Source organism: Corvus brachyrhynchos, unplaced genomic scaffold, assembly GCF_000691975.1.
Source record: "Corvus brachyrhynchos isolate BGI_N302 unplaced genomic scaffold, ASM69197v1 scaffold142, whole genome shotgun sequence".
NCBI classification, from domain to species: domain Eukaryota; kingdom Metazoa; phylum Chordata; class Aves; order Passeriformes; family Corvidae; genus Corvus; species Corvus brachyrhynchos.
The window spans coordinates 8,640,716-8,652,244 of NW_008237226.1; the positions used below are offsets into that span (position 1 = coordinate 8,640,716).

The following is an 11,529-nucleotide window of genomic DNA, read 5'->3' on the forward strand; positions in this document are numbered from 1 at the left end:
ACGCAGGATATTTAACAATTGTCAGACTGCATTCCCATGTTATGATGGTATTGAAGAGCTTCCTTCTCCTAAAATATAAGTTATTGTATTTTTTTTTAGGGGGAAGAGCTGTTTTTGCATCTGTGTGAGTTGGGGTGCAGCTGTCTGGAAAGCAGGTCTGTGGAGAAGGACACCAGGATTCTGGTGCACAGCAAGTTGAAGGAGCCAACAGCGTGCACAGCCAAAGGTAAACAAAGTCCATACTGAGCTGCATCAGCAAGCACATGGCCAGCAGGTCACAGGAAGAGTTTATTCCCACTAAGCCACTTGCATGTCGTCTTACACCTGTAGTGCCACAGTGTCCAGCTCCCCACTATAAGAGAGGTACTGACAAATTGGAGCAAAGCCAGAGAAGGCTGGGATAGACAGGAGTTGGAGCGCACAACACCCTGAAGGAATGTACATATTTAACCCTTCAAAAAGAAGACTAAATGGTGATTTATTTTCTGTCTCTAAGTACATATTGGGTGGTTATGGAGAAACATAGGTAAGGTAGTCTCTTCTCCAAGATTCACAACGAAATGACAAATGATGGTGATAAAAAGTTACATCATGAGACCTTGCAAGGGGACTTAAGGAAAAAAATTCCTCACAATGAGAATGGTTAAGTACTGAACAGGCTGTCAAGAAAGACCGGACTTTCAGCAAGGCTTTCAACATTTTACTGGACTATGCCCTATTTAATCTGGTCTAGCTTCTGAGTTAGTCTTGATTTGGGCAGATGGTTGGACAAAATAGCCTACAGAGCTCCCATCCAACAAAGATTATCCTATGATTCATGAGTCTATGAATACCAGTTCCCTAGGAAGATGAATCCGCACTGTACTTTCAAGATTCCCAGAATAGGAAACACTAAATAAAAATAGAGTAATGTTTGCATATTAAGACAGACTAGGACAGAACTGGTTGATTCCAGCTCTTTGAGTAAGTCACTTAAATGATTGTAACCTTAGGTAAACAATAGAGCATTTCTAAGCTTCAATTCTCCTCCAGTAAAATAGAATGAATAAGATGTCTTCACATTTTTTTTCTAAGAGTGATTCACCCATATGCATCAAAGGTTTTTTAACAGACTGAGCTAAATCAGTTACTGATCAGAGATGCTATGGTATCATAGCAATTGTGCATCTGGTCAATGTACATATTAGCTCACAAGCATAATCATCAAATACGTGGGGGGAAAAAAGGGCAAAAAAATTATTCCAGAGTCCTTTTTCCTGGATATAAGAACCTGTTTCATATAGGTCTGTCATTCAAACAACTATTTGAATTATTATGTCATATACACTCTAATAAGGGATATAAGCACAAGGGAACATCCTTTTCTCTCTAAACTTTTTGAGAATTCCTGAATTGATGCCCCAGCATCTGGTCTACTCTAAAATGCTGTCTCCAGGTCCTTGCTTCCTGGTCCTGCGTGCTCTACTTCTTGGCTTTGTACTGAGATGTGGTAGGTGGTAGGTCAGTACTGTGTAAATGTTTTGTGGTTAAAACCCAAAGATGTGATTTGTGTTTATAAGCTTTAAATTGCCTTCCTGAAAAATATGCACAAGCTGAAAGCTTCTGCTCCTGTAAAATTGTGATGGATTGCATTTTATTGGAACTTATGAATAGCTCTTTGATTTGAAACAATGAACCCTTTAAATGCCTTTAGAAATTATAGTGGGACAAAGGTATTATTCTCCCTCTGTCACCACCATCAGAGAGTGACAAAAAAGGCCTATTTTTCAAGACAGACACACACACACGTGCACACTCACTCCCATATATACACAATCACACATTCAAATTTATAGAGGATGACAAACACCATGTTGAAATTTTTAACTTTATATTGGATGGATGCCTGATTTTCAGATATAAACTCTGTTGTAAGTACACAGAATATATCAGAATACGGACACTATATTTTTTTATATATATAAGTACAAAATATGGATATTGAACTTAAAACATTATATGTTCAAAGACACAGAACACCTGTGAAAACTATTTAGTGTTTTTCACCTCTAGCTGATTTAGTTAGTATCCTAGAAGAAAAAACCCCAGAGATTAGTACATTTCCCAGAAGTTTGGTGTGTGAGAATATATAGATTTATTTATACATATACACCTTCAGTTTTCTCTTTGTGTTTATTTATACCCCCAAAAATGTCATTTTCATATTTTAAACATTTCTTTCAGGTGGGGGATACTTGTTTTAACGCTCCCAAGTTAAAGGGGATATAAAGTCAAGGGAGTATATAGTTAAGAGTATGTTACTTTTTTTCATCAGATTCTGTCAAAATAGAAAACTTTGTGTTTCATATGTATGTATATTTAACAGGAAAATAGGGGAAAATAGTAGAGTTAAAACTGTTTGTGAAAGCTTGGCTTTTTTTCTGACTAGGAAGATTTTAGTGGCAATAGTTAAATGTTGAATATGGTTACACAAAACTGCTGCTTAAAACTGAAAATAAAGTCAAGCATACTTGTGAAGACTGTTTCAGAAATTTAAAAAGTAGTAGTGCATAATTTATCAGTGTTAATAGCCTTAGGTGCATTTCTGAGGTAATTCGCCTAAACAGTCAACAGTTTATCATATCACAATACATAAAATGTACTTTTAATTAATAAATAGACATTCTATTGCCTTTACAGCTACAACAAATCAATCCTTCCTTACCTTCTGTCTACAGTTTGGGTTCCTTTAATGGGTTTTAATGGGTTTTATTCTACGCTCCCTTAGCAAAGCTTATTCATTTGCTTCCTGGAAGACTTTCTGTATTTTGTGGCATAATCTCAGTGTCTTTAGGGTATCTGCCTGATACCTTAAAGCATCATTCATTACTCCTGAAATGACACTCTAGCCTACCTTGGAAGTAATGAAGTTACTGTAATGTATTGCAGTTCTTGTTAACAGGCTGTCTGTGAAGTCCTTAAGTTAAAACAGTTTCTTGGGAAAACAAGGTGTTTCCAGTATCTCTGAATGGTTAATGAAGTACTTCATAGTCTCAAGCCAGTTGGCAAAAGAGATCTTTATCATTATTTTACACAGAAGTAAATCAGATGGACCCATTTCTGTACAATAAATGAAATAAGAACTGAACTCTCAGCTAAAATGCCAACGAATCTGAGTATGCTCAGAATTTCAAACAGAATATGAAAATTTTTTTATCATCTCACATTATTATTATCATTTTACAATTATTAAACTTCAGGAAAAGAGACGCAAAAAGCACAAAAAGGACTCCAATAATGTCACAACATGGAAAAAAAATGAGGAATTAGGACCAAGCCCAGTAACTAAATGCTTAGAAAACCACAGAAATTTGTGATTTATCTACCTGTAATGTTTTGTTAAGTTTATGTAAACTACAAAACAAAACAATAATTAAATTGTATATATTCATCGAAACATTTCCCAAAAGACTCTCTCGTGAGCCATGGTATCTGATTTGATCCTTGGGATAGTTTTCCATAGGCAGCACTGCTTAGAGGAATCTCAAGACAGTCTTACAGTGTTTTCCAGGAAAGGAAAATTACTCTTTTACATCCCTTATACTGCTATAATAATGTTAAACACATATTAGATGTAGCTGAATATCTGTCATGAAGGTTTTCCCCTTGTTATAGGACTGAGTTCTGCCTCTACAGGAATGAATTAGATTTCACTTTATCAGAGAAACACCTGAATAATCCGTCCTCAAGGCTGTATGTATGCATACAGCTATTTAGGCATAGGTGAATCCTCTTTGGAGAAGAACCAAAGATTCAGAAACTAAGTTTAAAAATAATTATTATACATTTAAAAATCAGTATAGCTGTTTCAAAATGTGGGAGTCAACATAAGTCCTCATGAAAACATAAAGCAGATTTTTTTTGCAAAAATTATATGATCTTTAGTCAACATAAGACAAATTATAGACGCCTGGTACAATACTATTAACAGAAAAGGGATGAATACACAGAAATATGTAGAGGCAGAAGTTCATAAAAAAAGAAAATATAACCTGAAATACTAACACATGGAGAAATCCAGCCTCAAAATTCTTTTTTCTTTTCTGCCTCTTTTCTAAATAATTTCAATACCTAAAAGTGCAGATACATATCTCAGGTAATAATCTGATGTTCTTTTTTACTTCTCACAGCTGTCCTTTCACTCTGTATAAAAGCAAGGTGCTTGTGGCTCTTTACTATTTCTATACATGCAAATCTCTACTTCTTTTGTAGAGCTCACCCACTGCACCAAAACCACAAAACAAACTGGCATTGACACCAGCTGTGATCCATAACCAAAAATTTGTTCCAAGAACATACAAATTTTAGAATTTAACCCACCCTTCCCCAACCTAAGCTGTTGCTATGGCAAGGCATGTATGTCATCTTACAAAGGCAACCACACCTCAGATAAAGAGTGTAATATGGCACAGGTAGCACGAATGAGTAGAAGCCTGACTCAGAGACAGAAATCTTCCAGTTTCCACTTTTCTCTGTTTATGAATTATTCAAAGACTTTTGACACAAAATTTTCAAAAGAAAGGGGATTTTTGAGAAAGTTATTACAAAGTAGTAGCTTAGATACTGTTTTTATCTCCAAATAACAGTATATCAAGAGTAAGAAAGATGAAGGCAAGTTTTTTGTTGAATTTAATCATTAAAGAAGTGTTGAGTGGTTGGACTTTTCTCTTGTTTCCTGCAACTTCCAAGTAGTACTAATGAACAAAGTATATAAAAAGGTTGTGAGTCCAGTAGAAGGAAAGAGTAGTCACCACAAGAAAACGGTCAATATCACTCTTTTTATGATTGCAAAAAAGTTCTATTGCCAACTGCTGTGAACTTTCACCTTTGGAAGTTTATTCAGTTTTAGAGCATGGCTAATTTTGAACCTCCTCAGGTAAAATTAGTTGTAGCTAAAGTTCTGATGGCAAAGAATGCTGAATCTAAATTCTTCTTATGTTAAACTCTACATATCTCAGGCAGGACTTTTTGCAATAATCAGATTATTTCATTACTTTAGGTCTATCCATCTGTGTAAATATATATCGAAACCTTAAGGATCTGTGATGCAGTTAAGCAGTATTTGGTGAGATTTCTTCCCACTCCCTTGACTTGATTTTTGTTATAGACAAAACAAGTAGCTGAACAAGTCGCTACGTCTATTAGCCATAGCTAATATTCTATATTTTGAAAAATGTCTTTTGCATTCATATCAGAGATAGCTCATAGGATCCCATCAAGGTGTTGATGCAAAACCTATTGTGTGACTTCTTATATGTTTTTCTTAATGAGCCGTATCCACTTTGAAGACTAAATTAGGTTATCATCAGACTAACATGATCTACAAAACATTGTTAAAAGGTTAAACTCTCTTAGATGGGGTTCCTGGATATTTATATGGAATTACAAATGCTTCTGTTAGAAGATTATCCTTATACCCATAGATTAAGGCCACTGCATGAACACTCTTTTACAAATCAATATTAATTAAAAATTATTATGATCAGAGAACTAAACAAAGGGCCTATGCTACTGAAGAAAGGGTATGCCCCAGTGACAGATCACTGTTAAAACCTCTCCTGCCATTGGGTGATATTTGCCATATGTCCAATGATTGATAGTAAGATTTAATGAGTTCTTACAAGCAATTAAATAATCAAGGGTTCCTGCTGTTACATGGCATAGCTTGATAGAACAGTGACAAATGAGAGAATATCTGCAACCTAATCAAAGGGACATATTTCCTTGGGAACAAAATAATATTATCCACCAGTGCAATCAAAGGACAAAAGAACACAGAGAGGACGCAACAGAATGAGATAAATTTTGTGCTCTTTTCATTATTCTGGCCATACAGTTTCCATTTATTGGATCCTATTAAATCAGAAAGAAAATTAGGCTACTTAAATATGTTTCATTTGTCATAAACTGTTAGCTAGTGGGTACATATCCATATCCAGTCACCTTAGGTCTCCCTTCCCCACGAAACACTATCCTAGGTTTACAGTTTCTGTATTTTTATTTGGTACTTATTTCTATTGTGAGTATTGAACTCCTATTTTACTTTGGATTTTGATTCACACTTTAACTAAAGGAGTACTGTAAAAGTCTGCACTACACCAAATTTGTCAAGTATTTTTGATTAATGAATTGTTCTACATATATATGTGTTTTCTTTTTTTAAAATAATAGTCCATAGTAAAAAATAGGAAGGTTACTGAATTAATTTTGGAATTTCTTGGATTCAGATCATATATACATTTTGATGTGAAAGAGTTAGTACACAGATTTAAAGTCTGAGCCTCAATAAATTTACAGGCCCCTATACAATGTGCAGTAGAAGTAGTTTTATCCTGAACTGTAGCCTAGTTTGGCAACACATTTTATTTGCTGCATTACTTTTTTGCAGCCTAAAAAGCATTAGAGTGACATTTAGAAGACAGTCAAAGAACTTAAAATTTTGCGAACTATAGACAGAAAGCCACTATTTCTCCATTTTTAAGTTAAAATTGATTGCGAGTAATGGGTATAGATTATACAGGTAACAGAATATAGATCAGCTTATAGTGACTTTTTAAGAAATATTTTATCTTTGTGATTAGAGAGAGATAAAATGATCTACCTGGATCCTGATTAATCAGTCTTTAAAACCATAAACTTCTAACAGCCAAGATGCCCCATTCAAATAAAAAAGTAAATTTGTGATCCAAAAGATGTCAATAAAATGGCCTTTGACTTTGATGTAATTTTTCATTTGATTACAAGCCCATGATTAAGTATTCTTTCAACTTTCAAAGCATTTCATGTTAACGTTAGCTCCACTTTGGATGTGGAATAACATAATGTATTAGTAGTAATTTCTTTTAACTAGAAACTCAAAGCTTTCTTTTTATTTCTGTCAAAAATAAATAAAAATATTCCAAGATTAGACACTACTTTATAGCTAAAATTTTCATTAGAAAATGTAAACATCGGACTATAGTTATTCTGTATTGTATTTCAGTTAGCTAGCTGGTGTGTAGGATAAAAGTTATTGAAATGCACCAGAAAACCAGCTGAACAATGTGTCTCTACTATCGTTATGTTCCAGTATTTAACATGTGATCCATCTTTAGACAGTATAACACATGACCTTTCTAAATATTTACTGAGCTCTTTCCTGTTTTTTTCTGTGTTGGTGACACATGGGAAGGGAGATGAACTCCTCTGGAGCAGACCGACCTAGGGCAGGTTGTCCCAATTCCATCATGGTTTCCCAAAACCATTTCTCATACTAGAATGTAAGCAGCAGCGAACTGTTGGGGATGATGCATGTACACTGCACAGCAAGACCTCTAGTGGCTTTGGTAGCCATTATACAGAATATTCATGGAATTGCAGTCATGGAATCGTTCAGAGACAAAACACGGTTTGAGTTGAAAAGGACCTTTAAAGGTCATCTAGTCCAAGCCCCCCCCAACAATCAGGGACATCATTTCATCCTTGTCTCCTGCTTCTAATGGAATGTGCAAAACTGTCTTACCTGCAAGGTGGTTTTTCTCTTTTTTTCCCAGCTTTGTTCTAATGTGGGATAAGCACAAGTTGTAAAACCTTGACATTTCAAAAATACCTGTTTTCCAGCCAGCTGTGTTCAACACTGGAGGAAATATAACTGATTCTACTTTTTCCACATGCCAGTACATTTGTTTTCTTTTTCCATACACAAAGCAAATTTTTTCCAGAGTACGTATCATATTTCAGACATTAGTCATAGTGCTTAATGAGCTAATGGAACACACTCAGATGCTACACCAAAAAGTCAGTACGAACAAAAAATATATCAAATAACTATAAAACAATGTTAAAGAAATCAGCAAGCAAAAAGCTTCTTACTTTTTCAATGAATTGGGTATATTTAGCTACAGATTCTCTTTTCTATGCGTCTTCTAAGCTAATAGCAATTTTTAATAAAATCTGACTATGATAAAGCCACAGCTATAAAAAACCATAATTCTTTGTTGGATTTCAGCTGTGGATGATTCTGCTGAAATCAGCAATGAGACACCATGAAGGTGAGATAAAGATGCTTAAACTAAGGCATGTTTTTAGATTAAGAAGATCCTTTTGGTTTCTGTAAGTCTTAAAAAGTAGATTGTCTACCTCAAATTTTTGCCTTGATTTTTAGTCAACTCCAAATATGTCAGGTCAAGAACTGCTCAGAATACCAGCTTAGGTTGTTTGGGTACTTGAGGAATCCTGCTGCTGCAGAGCTACACATGTGCACAATGACTTTAATGTGATGACTTTAATGAACCTGTCAAGTGATGCATCAGTGTGGTTTCACATGGGGGTCTGTCAGATCACTGATCCATTGGATCACATCAAATCTGAACTTAGTGAGGTCTGAGCTTAATGTGATCTAGTGAAGATGAACTAAATGAGTTTCATGTGTAGTGAGAGGCAAGAGCCAACAACTCCTACTAAAATAACAACTTTGTTGTTCTAGAAAGCAAACAACCCCTCAGGAATCACGGAGAGATACCAAGTTTTTGGCAGCATTGGATTCCTAAGGACCACTCTCAATCAATATATTCACAAAAAGTACACACCTCATTAGATTCCGTACAGATTGCAAAGCTAGCTATAATGTAAAACCAGGCAGACAGTCTGTCTCAATATTATTACAGGAAGGCTTGGTTAAATTAATAGCTTCTCATTGATTAAAAAATCTTGCATTTTACATGTTCTTAAGTTGGTTTCCACCATTACCTTTCAATAACAGAATACGAGTCTTTGGAGAAATGTGGTTATATTGAACAACTGTATTGAAATATGAAGGTAGGCAAAATAAGTTGTTTACATTAACTTATTGTTGTTTCCTGTCATAAAGTTCTTTCTACCTGAAAGATAAAGACAACCCCATCAATGCATCCTAAACTTTTGTTATTTGTTCATTTTTATAATATTCCTAGACTATTACAAATATTGGTAGTTTGGAACAGCCATTGAGCATGACTCTACCAAATCATTTCAGTAACTACTGAAAGTGAGAAATATTTATCTACCTGTAGCATTTGCTATTGTATACAACTCTCTGCTTTTGATTCTTTGCAATTACTATACTAAACACATCTAACAATAATAACACTAGTTCTGATCCACTAAAATGGTTTCCAAATCATCCTAAGGACCCATGTTATGATTCTTGATAGTACAGAGTACTTTGCTAGGCTGAGATTTTTCATGTCAATTGTATTATGTACACTCCATCTAAAACTGTTTTGAGAGCTTTGGCATAAACCTATTCAAAAGTATTTTACTGACGTGATGTTGGAAGAATTTTCTCATTGCTGCAAGATCATCTAAGCTGAACTGAAGTACCACAAACCCACAGCATTTTTTTTTTAATGAAAAAATATTGTGATCTATTGCCCTTATTGTTTTGTACTTCTGCAAACTCAATGTGCACCACAACTGATCTTATAGGTAAGATATTCCTCTGCCAGTCAAACAGGAAAGGCCAGATCAGGTGTCTGACATATGCCCTGACATATTTAAACCTGAGCTTCAGCATGCTAAGACCTGAGTTTCAAGAATAATATTGCTTGTTTTAGTGCAATGCATATGTCTTCTTCTGTCTCAACAGAAACACTAAACCAAGCAGCATGTTCTTGGATGCACAGCAAACAAATGGCAGCTGCCACATGTGTAGTGTGACTGAGATGTTGGGGTGTGAAAGGGAACAGACAAGGAGATTGACATATGGGGGCAGGACAGCTGTGTAATTTTCCTGTCTTTTAGACTTTGGGTCACTTACAGTAGTGCTTTCAAACAAACACTGATTTTGTACACTTTGTGGTTTAGACCATTTTAGGGACTGATTATTGAACTCATTGAAGTGGCTGCATAGAGGTTTGGGATTGCGTCTGGAATAGACAACAAGGCAGTAAACTAATGCAGAGCTAGCTGCTCTTTGGATTCCTTATTGTCACAGTTCATGTAACTAGTCTTTGAAAGTACTGGCTTCAGCATCATCTAGAGATGGTCTGTGCTTTTGCCAGTGGAGTTTTCATTATAAAATGTCTAGCAGATTACTCTTTAGAAAAATATGAGTCCTTGTGCTAACTGATTTAACTTTGCTATCTTCCAACTGAGTTTTTCACAGAATCATGTCATTTTGTAAAACTGTATACAGAAGCACTGTGTCCTTATATTGGGCCACTATCCTGATTTTCTCTGGTGACCACAGTGGTGTGTATGCAATGTGGGTGAGGCTTTTCCTTCCTGTGAGGCTGAGTCCCTTCCAAGTTACAGGGGTCAAGTTGCATGTTTACTTCCAGATATTCATCTTGTTGGCTGTGTCTGTGCTGACTCCTCTCTTTCTTTTTCTTCTGTTTTCAAATCATCAGAGTCCTGCAGTGCAATGAAAAACTGTTGCTTGGTTCTCAATGAATTCTGTGGAAGTACCAAAGGAAGAGAAAGCATCTATATTTGGAATAAACACAAACTATTATTAGACAGAGATTTTGGAAGTAGCTGTAATTTATCTGCTATCAGGAGTAATAGAAAACCATATGGATGATAAAAAACATAACCAGGGCAAGGTCCTTCCTGTGTCTGTTGACAACTAATATGCACCAGGAGGGCAATGCCATATGTTTGCATGTACATTACCACGGGGGGCAGTGACATATGTTCACACGTATGTCACCCCTCTGGCCTGCTGTCATACGGCTGTTTCCAAAGGGGAGTGCTCCCTTGAAAAACAGAAACAAAACCCATAAATGTGAGTCTCCTACATTCTATTTGTCAGCAGCTTTTCTAGGACTATCACTGCTGTTTGATGAGCAATCAGAACAGCTGCACAACAAAGGTTTCTGTAGCCCTCTCCTATATCTCTTCAAGGTGCTGAATGGCAAAGGAAGAAAATATGGACACCCCACTAGAACAGTCATACCTGCTGGAAGAGTCACACCTGCTGAAATACTATACCTGCTGTAAATCCTGGGGATGGTGAGCACATGCTTCTCTCAAAATATTTCATGACTTCTTTTCACTTGCTTCTTTTCACTTCCTTTCAGGCTGGACACATCCTCACATCATATCAAAAGCAGTTCTTGGCAGGATAAAAGAAAGAGTTTGAGTATAGAGGAGTGACAAAGTGAGAGAACAAAAAGGTGTTGTTCATGATACTATCTCCTGCAGTTTTGGGGGGGTTGGAGATAAACAGTACTATTAGATTATCCTGAACATTCCCCTGTCAGTGCAATATTATTCCTTGCAATGTAATTTCTAGTGTTTTGTTCATTCCATTTAGTACTAATCCAAGCAGATAGCCTTTCTGTTGTATCTCTTGGGAGACCATTTATCCCTCAATCCACTTATTCCACTATTAGGTAGATTTTCTGAAATTTGCAGTGTATTTTTCTCTTTTTTAATTTCCTTCCTCTCTTTAATTATCTCTTTTGGTGCAAATATGGCTCATCTTTATAGATTTGGAGTCCCTCAGAGGTCATCAAGTCTGGCACACAG

At 35.8% G+C, this 11,529-nt stretch overlaps 1 long non-coding RNA gene across 3 annotated transcripts in view; it reads left to right on the plus strand.

Moving 5' to 3' along the window:
• LOC108445453 overlaps positions 1–11,529 on the plus strand; it is a 370,042-nt gene that overhangs the window by 240,748 nt on the left and 117,765 nt on the right. For all 3 annotated transcript variants that reach the window (XR_001860308.1, XR_001860310.1, XR_001860309.1), the window contains 2 exons: positions 100–226; positions 10,903–11,010. This is a non-coding gene — a long non-coding RNA (uncharacterized LOC108445453). The remainder of the gene's footprint in view (positions 1–99; positions 227–10,902; positions 11,011–11,529) is intronic.